Genomic DNA, 19,137 nt, shown 5'->3' with positions numbered 1-19,137 from the left:
ATTAAGATCTCAAGAAAAAAAGACAGTGTAGACTTGAACTGATTTATTTAGGGGTCAAGATGGGGAATGGACTAGAAGAGACCTGAGAGGTCAAGGGATCAAAGGTCATGGTTTGGTCAAAGAATAGATTAATCTTTCTCTCCAGTTATTTTATGCAAACATCAAGACTCATTTGGGAAAAAGAAGAACTAAAATACCCCTGGGCTTCTGTATCTCTCCATTTGTCAAGAATTTTGTACATATTTGAGCTGGATTCTGGAGTCTCTTGGCCTTCTCATTATGGCTGTACAATATCAATTACAATATTCTAATAAATACTGATAGACAACTAAGTGAGGCAATGCATAGCTCATTGGGCTGGGATTCAAGAAGACTCATCTTCCTAAATTCAGATTTAACTTCAAACACTAAATGACTGCTTGATTCTAGGCAAATTACTTAACCCAATTTGCCTTAGTTTCCTCCTCTATGAAATGTGTTGGGAAAGGAGATGGCAAAGCACTCCAGTGTCTTTGCCAAGAAAACCCCAAGTATGGTCACACAATGTCTGACAACTGAAATAACTGAACAGCATATATCTATATATCTATAGATGTCTATGCAATATTTCTTGATTATTATAAAGAAATCTCCATAATCAGAGTTAATATCTTTAATTTTATATAGTTCCTATTTTTCTAAATTAGTGGTTTAGATAAAATTGGTGCTATTATATATGACTTATATGCCATATACCATATATGCTTTTTTTCATTTCTTCTAATATAGTGTTAATTTTAATCTTGTATCTGACTGCCAGAGATCTGATTAAAAGTAAAATATTTTGCCTTTTATGGTAGTAGTCAAATCAAATCAACAAGCATTTATTAAGTACCTACTTGTGTCAGGCACTGCACTCAGTGTTTTGGGTACAAAGAATGGCAAAGATCAGTTACTATGGGGGAGGATTCTGAGAAGATGACAGAATAGTTTGGGAAATTTCAAAGTCTCCTAATTTCCCCACAAATAGAATACACATAGACTGGTGAAAAATAAAGAAAACTTAGGGTAGAACAGGGGCTCTCCTGATACAACATGAGAAGATCTTGAGATTAACATGTCTAAAGCACAAATACCTCTCAGCTCCATAGAAACATTGTGAGGATCTCCCAGCTGTTAAAGTGTGGCTGGAGTCTCAGTAGAAACCACAGAGACTTTCATGTCATGAACTGTTTATCAAGTAAGGGTTTGAGTCCAGGAAGACAAGTAAACCTTAGCTGATTGGGAATGCCAGGCTCAGCTGTAATGCATATGGTAAGTGCAGGGATGCTGCTGGCTGTGGGTATTTGCAAGAAGGTGAAGCTCTGGAGAATTATACTTGAAACAAGGATACTTACAACAAGGTGTTTATTCAGTGTTCTCTAGTTCACATATATCTAGTATGATTGATATAATAATCACTCTAGTTTGATATAATGATATAATCAATCTTGATGGCATATATTCAGTATACTGTAATGATGTAATTGTAATAGGGTATTTAAGGGCTGAGAGAACTGGAGACATAGTCAATCAGACTAGGACAGACTGGGACAGACACAGACTGTGAAGGAGACAATAAAGAATTTAGACTCTATTCCTGACTATGCTGCTGAGACCTTCTGGAGGTTCCAGAAAGCTAACCCAGACAATACATTTTGCTGCCCAATGTGGGGCACTAAAAGAAGCACACTACATTTTGAGGCTCTGGACATAAGGACCTACACTCAACAGTTTGACTGATGTGATTGTAAGTTCAGTGGAGAAGTTACTGTCACTTGGAAATAGGATAAGTAAAGTAAATCACTTTTGTTTTTCAGCTGAAATGGGGCAAATACTAAGAAAAAAGCCTTCTCCACCCCAAGGGAAGTGTGTAGCAAGCATAGTTAGATTAATAAAGAAGCAAGGTTTGTTGGTAACTTGGGACCAGATCATTGGATTCAGAAATATTAGAGTGTACATCTCCTTGGTTCTCTAAGGAAGAAAAATTAGAGTCAGATAAGTAGAAACTAGTGGGAGAGCAACTATTTGAATATTACAAATATAATAGTCCTGATTCAATTCCTGAGGAAACGTTCTATATATTCAACATAATACAATTGACTTTAAGAAATCTAACAAGTTTTAAAATAAGGAAAAAGGAGAAAGAGCAGGAGGGGGATGGTACTGACAAAGCAGCTGAAAAGCATAAAGAATTAGACAAGAAATGAATTAAATACAATGCTGATGAAATAAAGAAGTGTGGTGCTTCTCAACAGGAGCCAGTAGGGCATTCCCCATCTCATGACCCTCCCCCCTTAATTTTGCTTTTTTGGGGGGAGGGAGGAGGAGGAGTGGGAGGGGCAGTGGCACAATCAGCATCACACATGAAGCAGCGTTGTCTATCCTCTATAACACAATTATAAAAAGCACTAGTTAAAAAGGAAGGAAAGGATACATCTGATTTGAAAATAGAAGCATACCCTCTGAAGAGTTTAACTCTTCAGGTCATGAAAGAAGAAGATATAAGAGAGTGGCTGGAGTCTCAGCAGGTGCCACGGAGACTTTCACCTCCTGGACTGTCAAGTTAGGGTTTGAGTCCAAGAAGACAAGTAAATCTTGGCTGATTGGGAATGCCAGGTCCAGCTGTAATGCATACAATAAGTGCAGGGATGCTTCGACTATGGATATTTGCAAGAGGGTGTAGCTCTTTTTAATCTGGAAATTATCAAAGATCTGAAAAAGGCTTGCACTCTTTATGGGTCTACATCTTGTGTTAAGATAGTATTAGAGAATTTGGCTTATGAAATTTTAACCTCTAGTGATTGGAAATTATAGCAAGGACATGTTTAGAACCTGAACAAAACTTGTTGTGGCTTTCTGAGTATAGTAAACTCTGTAGAATACAAGCCCAATGAAATAGGCAAACTGGAGTTAATATACCAGTCACCTTTGATCAGTTAGCAGGTCAGGGTCAGTATGCAGATGCTTTAGCACAGATTAATTACCCTTTGATAGCATATGAGCAAATTGCTGCTGCTGCTATCAAAGCATGGGGCACCCTCCCAGAAAGACAAGATAGAGGGGAAGCCTTCACAAAAAAATAGAGCAAGGTCCAAATGAACCATTTGCTGATTTCGTGGGACATCTGCAAACAGCTATCATACGAACTATTGGTGAAAATGCAGCAATAGGAATAATGATAAAACAACTTGCTAGAGAAAATACAATGAGGTTTGTAGAAGAATTGTACTAGGACTACACAAGGATGCTCATCTAGAGGAGATCATAAGATGCTGTGACATAGTGGGCACAAATATCTTTTATACCCAGGCTATGATGCAGACTTCCCAAGATCCGAACATGGGAAGACAGGGTCCCTTTTGGCAAGGGACTTCCAGAGAGAATCATCAATGCTTTCAATGTGGTAAAGTAGGGCATCTGAAAGCTCAATGTTGGCATAGAAGACAGGGTGGGAGAACAAGATCCAAAACCCTATGTCCAAAATGCAAAAAAGGCTTCCATTGGGCATCAGAATGTAGACTGACTCAGGGAAACAAGAAGTGGGGCTCGGCTCCAGGGGCCCAGGAAAAAAACACTTGGGACATGATGGCAGCTGATATTATACCAAGAGAGTCTTAAGAAGTTCAGTACTCAGACATGATCAATCAGTCAAGAAGCAACCTGAGAGAGAAAGAGATTACAATTGGGGAGAATAGAGTTGTGTGCAGCTGGGACTACTGAAATACCTCCTGGAGAGGTGAAATCTGTTCCTCTCCAGCCTGTGAATGCCTTATCTACAGGCACAGTAGGCTTGACCATTTCCCTTCCTGAAAGTGCTTACAAAACAGTGTCTATCCATGCACTGATTTGAGAAACTGAGGAATGTGTAGATAATATCCCAGTCACTGATACAGGTAGACAATGTGTGATTTATCACCCAGGAGAAGTAGTAGCATCAGGTTTACTGATACAGACACCTTATAAGCAATCTGGTGATAGTTGCCCAGATTATGATTACAAGCAGCAGAATCCAGGAATATTCATACAGAAGCTGTGACAGCTGATCAACCTATGCTCACTATCTATGTAAGTGGCATACCACTGGAAGGGTTGGTAGACACAGGTGCAGATTGTACAATCATTAGAGGTGCCAACTGGCCTAGTCTCTGGCCAAAGATTAAGGCAGACACCTATATGTCTGGCATAGAAGGATCAATAGCAGCTGAAATTAGTACTGTGGCCTTTACAAAGTGAAAAAATTCAGGTCTTATTAGACATTGTACAGGAGCAATTTGACCAAGGACACTTATAACCTTCTCTAAGTCCTTGGAATTCCCCTGTATTTGCTGTAAAAAAGAAATCTGGAAAATGGAAAATATTGACTGACTTGAGAGAAGTAAATAAACAGATGGAAACTATGAAAATTCTTCAGCCTGGACTTCCATCTCCTACTCAATTACCTAGAGAATGGCTTCTTTGGGTTATAGACATTAAGGATTACTTCTATTCTGTCCCTCTGGATGAGGAGGATATGAGAAGATTTGCCTTTTCAGTGCCCAGCGTCAACCCGTCAAGGAGACAGTGTGATAGAGTGGGTGAACCTCCCAGCACAACCAGAACAAAGCCTTACTCCTCACCCAGTGCTTGTGGCTAGAATTTTATTAAAGGCCATTAAGCAAGTAGTACAATTATCTGGGATAAGACATGACAAGATATATACCTTTTATACCAATGCACAAATTAATGTATGCTGTGAAACCATCCCAGAGTGGCAAATTTTATTGGCCACAGCTCCAAATTTTACACCCAGGTCTCCATTAAAGATAACCTGGCTATTACATAGTTGGCAATGGTTCCTCTTAAAGGACCAATCATCTTTACAGATGCATCCAAACATAACATTTGTGCTGTATAGTCTGGTGACTTACCTATAGAGTAGTCAGAACTCCTTTTCAGTCCACTCAGTAGAATGAATTGTATGCAATCATGCTAGCTCTTACTTATTATCCAGGAGATGTAAATATAATATCTGATTTGGCTTATTCAGTAGGTGTGGTACAAAAAATTGCCACAGCACATCAAATAACATTTGTAGCTTCTAATATATATCAGCTCTTTAAGGAACTTCAAGAGTAAGTGACAAAGCATCTAGGTAAGATTTATATCTTGCATGTCCACTCTCATAGTGGACTTCTAGATCCTATTTTTTATGAAAATTCAAAGGCAGATAGCCTTCTAACCATGTTGGCCAATACTCCTTTATTCCAGGAAGCCCAAGAATCTCATTCTAAAAATCATCAGGTTGCTCAAGCTTTGCATTTAAATTTGGAATAACAAGAGAGGAAACTAGGAGCATAGTAAAAGCCTGAAGAGTTTGCCTTCCTTTCCATGCTCCTACACTCCCTCCAAGGAAGAACCCTTGTGGTTTGAGACCCAATGAAATTTAGCAAATGGATGTGACCCATTATAAATCTTTTAATTGTCTGTCTTTTATCTATAAAATTGTGGTAGACACCTTTTCAGGATTCACTTTTGCAATACCAGCAGCAAAAGAGACAGCCCAAGTGGTCACTGAATTCCTTATATAAGCATTTGCAATTGTGGGTGTGCCACAGGCAATAAAAACAGACAATGGACCTGCATATACTTTTAAATATTTTGCACACTTTTGTGTACAGTATAAGATTTTACACACTACTGGCATACCCTTTAATCCTCAAGGACAGGCAATAGTAGAGAGGAGAAACAGAGACATTAAGATGCTCCTCCAAAAGCAAAAGCAAGGAGGAGCCACAGATAACCCTAGAGAACTTTTAAATTTAGCTCTTAACACTATTAATTTTTTGATTTTTGATAAAGATGCACTGACTCAGGCAGACAAGTTTTATAACCTGCCAGAAGGGCAGTGTCCAGTACAAGTAACTCCACTATCTTTAGATAATCGCCAAGTGATGTGGAGAGATCTAGAAAGTGGTGAATGGAAGAAATCAGATAGGTTAATTGCTTGGGGGAGAGGGTTTGCTTGTATCTCTACAGATGGAGAAGGAATCAGATGGGGGCCAATGAGTCATATTCACCTTGTCCATCTGAGAGAAGACCCTCGAAACAAAGGAAAAAAAACCAAGAAATATCAGATGGTAATTGACTCATGAACATCAAAAATTGTTGATGAGACTGCTGCAGGACTTCAAAATCCTCAGGAATCATTGGATTCCCTAAAACATAATGAGAATATTGCAGGATTTCAAAACTTGCAGGAATCATTGGATTCTCTAACATGTGAAGTAATGAACAATAGATTGGTTTTGGACTATCTCTTGGTTGCTGAAGGAGGTGTATATGTGATTGTTATTTATATATCCTCCTTCTAGGATTTATGGGCATGTATAATTCCTCATGTTGATTCATGTTGTTTGTTACATCACTACTGGCCTGTGTTATATTACTATGTGCTTGTGTAATACTTCCCATTCTGATGGCTTTATGTATACCTATTTCAAGTAAGACCCTTTAGCCCAGAGGAAACCTGCTAACAATATCTGCTTTGGTGTTCTCACTTCCCTGAGAAATCAGGAGGGCATGATCATTTCTTTTTTTGGTGTTTTCACCTCCCTCCCTGAGAAGTCAGGGAGAGCATGACCACCTGTGTTCTAAAACAAAAGAAAGCAGGAGATGTAGAGGGCTGGAACTTTGGAGTATACTTGAAACAAGGATACTTACAACAAAAGAATTAGGCCTGCCTGTAGCCAAAAATATAATATTCAGCAAAATTATCTATAATTTTGAATGAGAAAAAAATGGACCTTCAATGAACTTGTAGGTTTTCAGCACTTTCTGTCAAATAAACCCAAACTTAACAGAAAATTTAATATATAAAAGCCAATTGTCAAATATAAATTTTAAGGAACTCAATATGGAAAAACTATTTAAACATGGAAAAATTATTTTTTTTAACATAGGAAATGTATGTTATATATTTAAGATTCACATCAACAATAGAGCAGCTCAAAAGAAAAACTGGTAGAGTTAAGTATGATTAAGTACTATTCATGTTATACAAATGAGGTGCAGAAAAAGAACAGACACAGAGACATTAGAGGGGAGAGAAAGGCTCATAGTTCTGAAAACCTACTCACATTGGGAATGAGTTCAATAGACAACACTACATAAATACTGTTGTGACAAGGTGGAATGCTTGGTGTAGGTGGAACTGAGCTGTGAAAGTGAGAAGCACCACACCCTTTAAGCTCATCAGCACTGTCCTTAAGATACTTACCTCTTTTCCTGCTCAACTGACCATGCCTTCCAGTTTCGTTATCAGTACCACCCCTCTCCTGCTCTTTCTCCTCACATTTCCTGGTCTGGCTGTCCACATTAAAATCTTTTTAAACTTATTTTAAAACTTGTGGAATTCTTAAAGCCAATTGTATTATATTGTACATAAGGAATGTTTCCTCAGGAATTAAATCAGGACCCATAGCTTTATAATATTGCTTTCCCACTATTTTCCACATCTCTGACTTTTAATTTTTCTTCCTTAGAGAGCCAAGGAGATGTGCACTCTAATATATTTAAGAGCCCAGTGAGCTGCTTCTGAGTTACCAACAAACCTTGCTTCTCTATTAACCTAACTATGCATGGTACATACTTCCCTTGGTGTGGGGGAGGGTCTTTTCTTAGTATTTGCCCCATTTCATCTGAAAAATGAAAGTGACTAGTTTAGCCCTCATCAACTCTTCCTGCTTGTCTATTTTTATACTTACACTATTTTCAGGGACCTCTCTACTGAACTTGCTGATCGAGTCATTCAGGCTGCTAAGTATAGGGCCTCAAATCTAGTGCCCCACATTGGGCGCCAAAATATAGTATGCTTTCTACACCCCCCAAGCTGGGGTCCCAAAATATACTATCTGGACTAGCTCTTTGAAGGATCTCGGGACAGCCCAAATCCTTGGTCTTAATGGAGGAGTGATGAAGGCAGGAGACCCATGAGGATGGTAAAAAATGGAGTCCTTTATTTCAAGTTCTCTCAGTTCTTAAATACCTTAGTATGATTACATCATTACATCACACTAAGCATGTGCCAACTAGTGAACCATTACATCATCACATAATACTGAGCAAGTGCTAACTATAGTAGCATTACATCACCACAGCATACAATGCAAGTGCTAACTATAAGCACCCTGCTATTAATATATAAATGCCTTTCTTTACTGTAAGTATCCCTTGCTTCAAGTAGAACACAGGTGGTCATGCCCTCCTTGACTTCTCAGCAAGGGTGAGAGCCCTTAGGGGAAATGAGGAGCCAAATCAGACATTATCAGTAGGTTCCCTCTGGGTTGAAAAGTCTTATACCTTACCCAGAGTTTCTCCACTATCTGTGGCCCTCTACAATCTACCATTCACATTCATGAATGTCCATTTTTTCTTACTTCCTACTAAATTGTTCTTTGGTTCCCTGCTTTGCATTTTATTTATTTTATTTATTTTTTATCCCTTTCATCTTCCCCCATCCCCAAGCAAGCTGCAGCTAAGAAAAGATATATTGATGTGTACATATGTAGATATATACACACATATACACACACATCCCACATATACACATGTCTTTTCTATCCTTGCTGATTCTTTAATTAAATTCTGCTCTATAACTTGCCTTGCTATTACTTCAACTCTGCCCACCCAAGGATCCCTCCCTTGTGTTTTTCCCTCATTCTTTGCTTTCTTGGGCAGATGCCCATCCCTCCCCCTTATTTCTTTATAGATTTTGGAGCATGCTATACTCCATGTTTCCTTCCCTCATTATGTTTGGTATCTTCTAATTCTCTTATTAGAATATGTGTTCATGATTATGGTTGTGAGACTTCTGAACAATCTATAAACTTTTGACTTTTTTTCTGGCAGAAGTAGGTACTTAATAAATGCTTGTTGATTTGATTTGACTACTACCATGAAAATCGATCCAAAATATTTTACCTTCAGTCAGATCACTGGCAGTCAGATACAAGATCAAAATTAACACTATATTAGAAGAAATTTTTTAAAAAAGCAACCTACAGCATATGGTGTATATGTCATGTATAATAGCACCAATTTTATATAAGCCATCAATTTAGAAAAATAGGAAATATATAAAATTAAAGACATTAGCTCTGATTATCAAGATTTCTTTATTTGTAATAATGGAGAAATTTTGCATAGACATCTATAGACATCTGACTTAGATCAGTGAGCCAGCGAGTAGTTGTTCAATCATTTTCTTTTCTTAGCTAAATCATTTTTTTCTGACACTTTTTTTCTTCATGGTTCTTTTTTTATACCCACCTTCACACTTGTAATCACCAAATATCAAAGTATATGTTGACATGATTTGGAGGCTCTTTTCAAATTTTCAGTTCCCTGCAACAATAAATATACAATTAATAAGCATCATTAAATAATGTGTTTATCTACCTAATCTATTTATTACAAAGTTTTGATGGGATTTAATAATTCTACCCACATCTACACTGTCAGAATTTCATTCAGCTTTTATATGAGCAATGGATTCACCACCACGTAAATCTCAGCTGGAATAGAAGCAGCATTAGGGATTTGTCACATGAAAATAGCCTAATGGCACTCAAAAGCTCTTCTTCAGTTGGACCTTCAGCTAGGAAGTGATTGATTTCAACTTGAGTTGAAGCTATGGTCAGTAGCTTCAGCATTTATTGATGATGGTCTGTTGAGAACACTATGGAAATATTCAGCCCATCTCTCTAAGATCATGTCCTTATCACTGATCAGTATAACACCATCAGCTCTGAGTTGTTAAGTTGCACCATAGGTCTTTGGCCCATAAATACCCTTTAGTGCATCATAAAAACACTTTGGATTGTTACTATGAGCATAAAACTTAATTTCATCTGCCTCACTATTGAGCCAAGAATCTTGCATTTCAAATGTACTTTATTTTTGATGTAATTGAATGCTATCTTCTTAGAAACAGATGAACCACTCCTTTTCTGCTCCATTGTTGCCAACTGTGTGTTGGCTCAACTTACCCTCCAAATTGTTAACAAATTGTTCCCTTTCAGAAAAGCATTCTAATCTGTGACATTAATTCTTCTAGTAGTCTTTTTGCCTTGAAGCTGATGCTTTTGTTGAATGCGAATTATCTTAAGAAAATTCTGAAGATCCCCTAGCAGGATAAGATACCAGACACTAAGATCCTTTTTTGAATTAAACTGCCAAGCATTCCAACTCTACTTCAGAGAGCACAACTTTATTGGGCTGGTCACATTGTTTGAATGCCAAATATGTGCTTTGCCAAAAAGGTTATTTTATGGAGAATTTACACAGGACAAGGTGATCAGAATACGAGGATACTCTCAAGATCTCTCAAGAACCTTAGAATTAATTGTAATTCTAATAATATTCCTCTATTTATAATTGACCCTAACCTAATTGGTCTATTTCTCCTCACACTTGTGATTTAATTGGCACAGAGCAGAGGTTCTCAAACTTTTAATATTAGAGTTCCTTTGTATTCTTAAAAATTATTGAGGACCTCCTAAAGAAGGTCATATTATATATTTTATATGGATCACATTAAATGTTATAAATACGTGTGTATTTTTTTTTTTTTTACTGTATTTGAAATTAAATTATCTTAGTGTCATGATAATAGTTTTGACTTCAAAGTCAAAAAAAGTCTCAGAGACCCTAAGGGGTCCCTAGATTTCACTTTGAGAACCACTATTATGGGAAAGTTTTAGTGAAGAAACCACTATTATGGGAAAGTTTTAGTGAAGAAACTTCCCCTTCTAATGAGATTAGCAGCTAGTTCTTTAGAGAGTTTTCTTACTGGAACACTGACAGATCAAATCACTTGCTCAGGGTCAGATAGTCAGCATTCCACAGTTAGTATCAGGTGGTACTTGTAGGCAAATCTTCTTTCTACACAATACTGCCTCTTTAAATAATTCTGATAGTTCAGTGAAAGACTTCCTTATAATAACTTATCAAAGAGTATCCTGTGCTGCCTTGCCCAAATTAGAGGGTGGGATGTCTGTGGAGCAGAGGGGCCAATTTTTCTCTAAGAGAATGGTGATTGGCTAAGTACTGAAGTTGCATAGGCAGAGGGTTTTTTCAGGGCATCACACCCCAGCCCAGGGACCAGATGATTGAAAAAAATCCAGAGCAAGGGTTCTCAAACTATGGACCGAGGGCCAGATGCAGCTTAAGTTTATGACCAGCTGGTTATGGCAAATGGGCTGAGGGGCGGAGACAGAGCGTGAGTTTTTGTTTTTAACTATAGTTCAGCCCTCCAATAGTCAGGGACAGTGAACTGGCCCCCTATTTAAAAAGTTTGAGGACCACTGATCCTGGGGTTAAAGCAAGAGGCTTGTTATGAGGCTTAATGAAGAGGTTCCTACCAGATAAATAGGTCAGAGTTCCAAAGAGCTAGAGGCAAAGATTTTTGTCTATATAACATAAGCAACTGGCTAAAGGGTCAGCATAGTCAGAGAATTCAAAGGGCAATGCTAATATCAGGGCTAAAGGTCAAAGGCCAAACTCTTACAAAATGGGAGATAAAGAGTATAAAAGACTATCATATGAGGAAACTTGGGAACAATTTGCTTTTCGCAAATGGTTGAAGTATCTACTGATCTTTGTGATTATTGTTGGGAATTTATGAATTTTACATGTTTGAATCTTCTGTTTTTATATCACCTTCATTAAAACCCTTAACACTTTTCCACATTGCCAGTTTCACTGGACCAAGCTCAGCTTCCACACCAGTAAAAAATATTCACTTGCCTTCTGGCTACTTACTGATGTTCCCCAAAAAGTAGCAAGTCCAGGAAGTCTGATAGAGTGGATCAGGTACTGGAATGTAGGTCAAGAAGACCTATATTTGAATCTGCTTCTGACACTAGCTGTGTGATCACAAACAATTGTGAGCCTCAGTTTTTCCACCTGTAAAATGAGGAGTAGAGATTTCCTTCCTCTTACTTTTTAGATGTTGGGATACAAAAATGAAAAATGATATATAATTTTCTCTCAGACAGCTTACAATTCCATAGGATTGGGAAAATAACCTTGTTGACTAAACCTGTAAGATTTCATCCATAGAGGACCCAGATAGCAGGTTTCCTCTGGGCTGAAGGGGCTTATACCTCACCTGGAGTTCCCTCACTATCTGTGTCCCTCTACATCTCCCCCTTTCTTTTGTTTTGGTCTCAGCAGGACAGACACCATGAAAATGGTCAAAAATAGAGTCTAGATTCTTTATTCTGGCCCAGTCTTGATCTTAATGCAAAAGATATGAAAACCACCGCAAGGCTGGTCAAAGATAGAATGCTTATCTTCCATTCCTTCTTAGTCCTTATATATACCTTATTGTAATTACATCCTTACAGCATACTGATTATGTGTGAATTAGAGAACCATTACATCACCATACTAAGTACTACTAAGTATATAAGTGAACTAGATAACCATTGTATCATTAGTTCCACTGAGTTAATACTTTGTTGTAAGTATCTTTATTTCAAGTATAACACAGGTGGTCACCCCCTCCTTGACTTCTCAGGAAAGGTGAGAACACCAAAGGGAGGTGAGAACACCAAAGGGAAAATGGGGAGCCAAACAAGATATTGTTCTCTTAAGTTTTTGCTCTTAAAAATATCTCCTGTGAAATTATAACCATTCAATTTTACTGTTGTTTCCAAAATGGTGGGAGATAGGAATGACCTATGTGTAAAGTGAATATGGCACAGAGAATTTAAGTAAGCTACAATGCATTTAGAAATTATCTAGGAGGGAGAGGAATGAGATTAAAAACTGTGCATGGGAATAGGATGTTGTTATACCCTTCATGTAGAACACACCAGAATGGGATGAACAATGATAAAGTATAACATCAAAAAAATTTTTTTTTAATTCTACAGATTTATATTTTGAAGGGAGAATTCTCCAGAATAGGAAGAAGGGAGACACTGAGCATCTTAACAGTGAATGAAAATATAATGGAGCAGCTATTTCTTTTTCTCTTCCTTCCCTTGGATGGATTAGCCAGCCTGGTACAAACCCTGTAAGAGCAGATGAGTTAGCCGTAAGTGTGACTAAAAAGATTATCCATGCAGGTGATGCTGGCCACCTCTATGTTACTAGCTATGCTGCAGAAACCAGTCATTATATCTCTTTCCTTTTCTCAGAGGAAGTGAGAAAAGACTCTATAATTGAGAGACATAAGGATAGTGCCACATTCTTTAGCTCTTTAGCACACAGTTTTACAAATTTTAATTGAAAATTAGCAACCTTTGTAATTAGGAAGCTACCTAGAATTTGCAGATCAAGGAGTTTACATTTCTTTTTTTTTTATTTTTTATTTTTTTTTTAATTCATTTTTCCAAATTATCCCCTCCCTCCCTCCACTCCCTCCCCCCCCCCCCGATGACAGGTAATCCCATACATTTTACATGTGTTACAATATAACCTAGATACAATATATGTGTGTAAATACCATTTTCTTGTTGCACATTAAGTATTAGATTCCGAAGGTGTAAGTAACCTAGGTAGATAGACAGTAATGCTAACAATTTACATTCACTTCCCAGTGTTCCTTCTCTGGGTGTAGTTGTTTCTGTCCATCATTGATTAACTGGAAGTGAGTTGGATCTTCTTTATGTTGAAGATTTCCACTTCCATCAGAATACATCCTCATACAGTATTGTTGTTGAAGTGTATAGTGATCTTCTGGTTCTGCTCATTTCACTCAGCATCAGTTGATGTAAGTCTCTCCAAGCCTCTCTGTATTCCTCCTGCTGGTCATTTCTTACAGAGCAATAATATTCCATAACCTTCATATACCACAATTTACCCACCCATTCTCCAATTGATGGACATCCATTCAACTTCCAGTTTCTAGCTACAACAAAAAGAGCTGCCACAAACATTTTGGCACATACAGGTCCCTTTCCACTCTTTAGTATTTCTTTGGGACATAATCCCAATAACAGCAATGCTGGGTCAAAGGGTATGCACAGTTTGACAACTTTTTGGGCATAGTTCCAAATTGCTCTCCAGAATGGCTGGATTCTTTCACAACTCCACCAACAATGTATCAGTGTCCCAGTTTTCCCACATCCCCTCCAACATTCATCATTATTTGTTCCTGTCATTTTAGCCAATCTGACAGGTGTGTAGTGATATCTCAGAGTTGTCTTAATTTGCATTTCTCTGATCAGTAGTGATTTGGAACATTCTTTCATATGAATGGAAATAGTTTCAATTTCATCATCTGAGAATTGTCTGTTCATATCCCTTGATCATTTATCAATTGGAGAATGGTTTGGTTTCCTATAAATCAGGGTCAGTTCTCTATATATTTTGGAAATGAGACCTTTGTCAGAACCTTTCCTTTTAAAAATATTTTCCCAATTTGTTACTTCCCTTCTAATCTTGTTTGCATTAGTATTGTTTGTACAGAAACTTTTTAGTTTGATGTAATCAAAATCTTCTATTTTGTGATCAGGAGTTTACATTTCAATGCAAGACTGCAACATATAAAAAGAGAAGTAAGGAAAATATGGGAGAGACTCCAAAAAAATTGGAGTATCAGAAAATATATCTGACGTGAAATATGAGCTAATCATTGAAGACAGCTAAAGATCTTAAGAAATGAAGATGAGAAAAGTCCATAATACAAAAATTTGAGGAATTCTTCCTATAGATATCTCTTCTAAGAGGAAATCTGGTTTTTGTTTGGTTTATTGCAGAATTTTAGAAATTAGTGCCAGTCATTTCCACTTTAGAACTCTTAGAAAAACTCATCCACAATAACTCAAACAAGGTTTCATTTTGTTTCTTGAGTGAATTGGTTATTCTTCATAAAATAATGAAAAGTAAGTGGTCTGACACTAATATATTGTTGGTGGAGCATGAAATAAAACAATCATTTTGGAAAGCAATGTGGAATTATGCAAATAAAGTGACTAAAATGTCCATAGCCTTTGAACCAGAGATTCTATAATTGGGCTTATATTCCAAGAAAACCATTGATAAGAAAAAAGTCCCTACATAATATATATAGCAGCACTTTTTATGATAGCTAAGAATTGGAAACAAAGTAGATGCTCATCAACTAAGGAATGTACAAATTGTTGTACATGAATGTAATGGAATATTGCTGTGCAGTAAGAAATTATGTGTGGTGAATATAGAGAAGCATGGAAAGATGTATATGACCTGATACAGAGTGAAGCAAGCAGATCCAAGAGAATATAATAACCACAACAATATAAATGGAAAGAGCAATAGGACACCAGAAAATAAAAAAAATAAAAGTTTAAGTGGGACTTGAATGAAGATATGCAAGCAGACACCCTTAACTTACCCCTTTGGAGAGGTGGGAAATTCACAGGTGTTAAATATTGCATACATTTTTGAACCTTTTCAATGTATTGATCAATTTTCCTGACTTTTTCCCACTCTTTAAAAAATACTGTCATAAGAGATGACTTTTGAGGAGAGAAAGGAGAAATATATGGGATACTATGTAATGTGTGTTGTAAGAAACAGAAAATATCAGTAAAAATGGATTTTTTTTTTAAAGAAAGAAAAAGAAAAGAAAGTAACCCAAATTTGGCTTCATAGGTCCCAGCTGTTGTGGTATTTTTCTGTTAGATTCAATTTCAACTTATTAGTAACGTCAAAACAATCCACTGGAGCCTAGAGACCTCAGTGTCAAAATAAGATACCTACAGATGGAAGACTTCAACTGCCAGGCCAGTGGATACCCTAAGGACACATTCAAAGCCTTGAGTGGAGTCTAGCATCATGCACTAATCACATATGCTCAGCATGCTCCCTAAATACAGTAAGAATGAAACACAATCTGCTCTCTGTTTTTTCCCACAGCTTTGATTACTGTAATGTGAGAAATGGCTTTTAAACAAGTAGAAATTTCCACCTCCTTTTAGACCATAAGACCTAATAGACTACAGCTGGGGCTTCCATCCATCCAATCTTCTTTTGGACAATGGTCTTTTCATGGAAATAAATTACATTCAGTAAGCCTTGGTAATCAAAAGCATTGAAGTCTCAACACGATTTTTCTTGGCTTTTGTTTTTTCTATTATTTCTCAAAATGCTTCATGAAAGGATTAGTTCATTCAAACATTAAAAATATTTTTAGGGAAATATTTCATCATGATAGAATTTTCCTCCATGATTTCAAAAGAATTCAACAGAACCTTGGTGTAGTAACAGAAACTTTTAAGGGAAGAGATCATAGGTTTCTATGGCTCATTTTAGTCATAGCTGGTTTTTATGTAACACTTTAAAGTTTGCTAAGTATTTTATTAATGTAACCTCATTTTATCCTCACAACAACCTTGAGAGATAAATGCCATTATTATCCCCATTTTATAGGTGAGAAAAGCTGGTTAAGTGATTTACCATATAACTAGAAAGACTCTGAGAAATATTTGAATTCAGGTCTTCCTGAGTTCAAGTCTTGTGATCTATTTACTGCACTACCTATCTACCATAATATTTAATAAATAATACAATTCAATTCAATAAAAATTATTAAGCACCTACTACATACCAGGCATTGTGCAAAGCTCTAAGGGTACAAAAAAAGATAAAATAGAATTCTTTCCCTTCAAGAGCATTCAATAGATATTCAATGGATATTTCTGATGCTGAATCTCTGATTTAGTAAGCTTTTATGACTGAAAAACTCACAACTTTTAAGCCAAACTTGATAATGATCCTCTCAAAACATAACTCTTTTGGTCTGTGGATGAATATTTTTATTGTTTTAATTAAAGCCAAACTTCAAACACACACACACACACACACACACACACACACACACACACACACACACACACACATATACACTCGCTCTTCTGATTTGGAGGACAGAGCAGCAGCAATGTTGTTATTCTGAGAAGAATGAATAAAGGAGAGTAATAAATTTGAAAAAGTAGCTGGGAATGAATTTCAGGGTAAAGTATGCATTTCTTCTAAGAGTTCTTAACCTGAAGGTCTGTGAATTTGTTTTGTTAATATCTGGACAACTATTTTTCAATACAATTGGTTTCTCTTACAATCTTATCTGTTTTTATTTTATGTCTTTAAAAACTGTATTCTGGTATATAGGCTTCACTAAATGGTCCTAGGGGGTCATAGAAAAAAGATTATGAATTTGGATATAGAACCAATAAAGTCACCAAGGTGACCTACTGGAACTGCTGTGTCTTAAGAATATTAATTTGGTAGCTGTGTGGAAGATTGATGGGAGAAGGGATCAATTGGAAGCAGGTGAGAGGTCATGAATGTCTGAAGAAGGGTAGTAGTAAGCAGTGAGTAGAGAGAAGGGGAAAATATGAGAAATATGAGGAGATGGAGACACTGCATTATAGAAATACCAAGGAAAGGCAAGAAAGAAGCTTTATCCAAAAGAAGTCCAAACTTATTGGGTGAATCTTCCTGGAGGATGGATCCAAGAAATCACTGGATAGAAGAGCCCTCCCTCTTTCTCAGCAGAGGTATTGTGATAAAATGCTGATAATTAACGGTCAATGAATCTCTCAACAAGTCCTTGATCTGTGTCAGGCATTGTACTAAGTGCTGGGAGACACAGAAAGGTAAAGTGTTCATATTCTAAGAGGGGAGACAACAATGGAAACAACTGTGTAACTACATAGTATAAATGGGATATCATCTTGGAGGGAAAACACTATTAGTATAGGGGATCTGTGCCATTTTAGCCACTATCAGTCATTACCTAGGATAAAGGAACCTACATTTTCTGAAAGTGCACAATAGTATCTCAGAAGAAGGTTAATGACTTACATACTATCAGAGTTGGAAGCAGAGGTAACTGGATACTAGTATAGACAACCCAGTGAAGAACAGCCTTGGGAAATCAGCTGTCTGGCCTGCCCAGAAACACCAATAAGCATCAAACCTAGCCTAGCACCTGGGTAACCAATCTAGCTTCATGATGCCATGTTAATGGGAGGAAGAAGACACAAAAATTCATTTGGAAGAACCAAAGTTCAGTCATATCAATAGAAATAATGGGAAAGAAAAGTGGGAAAGAGATCTAGCAATACCAAGTTTCAAACTATACTACAAAAACGTAATAATAAACACCCTGCCTTCCCCCAACCTCTCCTCCCCTAAAAAACTCTACCTTGATCCTGGTTAAGAAATTGAAAAGATGATTAGTGTAACAGATGAGGTGGATAGCATAGAAAGCTAAAAGATATGGTAGCAAGGGTTCTATAAATCCAAATGCCAGTAACTGGAGTAAGGTTTTGAATACCACACCACAAAAACTTCCAAGAAAACTGGAAGGCAATCTGTCAGAAATTAGATTTAGATCAATATTCACATCACATAATAAAATAAGTTTCAAGTGAATACATGTCTTAAATATAAAAGACTATATCATAAACAAATTATAGGAGCAGGAAATGAAATAATTTTCAAACCATGGATTGGGAGAAAATTTGTAACCAAACAAATCATTGAAGATAAGATGAACAATTTTGATTAAACAAAATTGAAGAGATTTTGGGCAAAATCAATGGATATAAAATCTGATGCAAATTACTGGGGAAAATATTTGCACTGAGTTTTTCTGATAAAGTTGAAATATACAAGATATCTAAGGATCTTATCTAAATACATAAGAATTACAACCATTTCCTAATAAATAAATATATTAAGAACATGAACTGGGAGTTCTCAAAAGAAGAAATACAACCTATCGACAGATATGTGAAAAAAATTTCCCAAACTACTAATCATTAATTGCAAATTAAAATAACTATGTTCACACATCAGATTGGTAAAGATTATAGAAAAGGAAAATCATAGGTATTGGGGGAGACAGAAAGATATGTTGATGCTCTATTGTTGAAACTATGAGTTGATCCAGCTCTTCTGGAAAGCAATTTGGAGCTATATCCCCAAATCCTAGCTAGTTTTCATAGACATACTACAATAACACTAGCACATAGTTCTGTAGACATTTGAAAGGCAATCTAACATATCTACTTTCCCACACTTCTGTCTTGGTACCATCCAAACAATGAGGTAGCTCTGGAAATGCATGCAACCATCTTA

The 19,137-nt window shown here is 36.7% G+C and overlaps 1 long non-coding RNA gene across 2 annotated transcripts in view; it reads right to left on the bottom strand.

Moving 5' to 3' along the window:
• The window catches only part of LOC141565724 (uncharacterized), a 38,335-nt gene that overhangs the window by 5,897 nt on the left and 13,301 nt on the right, over positions 1-19,137 (bottom strand). For both annotated transcript variants that reach the window (XR_012489104.1, XR_012489103.1), the window contains exon 2: positions 9,328-9,402. This is a non-coding gene — a long non-coding RNA (uncharacterized LOC141565724). The remainder of the gene's footprint in view (positions 1-9,327; positions 9,403-19,137) is intronic.

The sequence above is a fragment of the Sminthopsis crassicaudata genome, chromosome 4, assembly GCF_048593235.1.
Source record: "Sminthopsis crassicaudata isolate SCR6 chromosome 4, ASM4859323v1, whole genome shotgun sequence".
NCBI classification, from domain to species: Eukaryota; Metazoa; Chordata; class Mammalia; order Dasyuromorphia; family Dasyuridae; genus Sminthopsis; species Sminthopsis crassicaudata.
The sequence above is the reverse complement of the archived record's forward strand: the minus strand, read 5'-3'. Positions and strand labels throughout refer to the sequence as shown.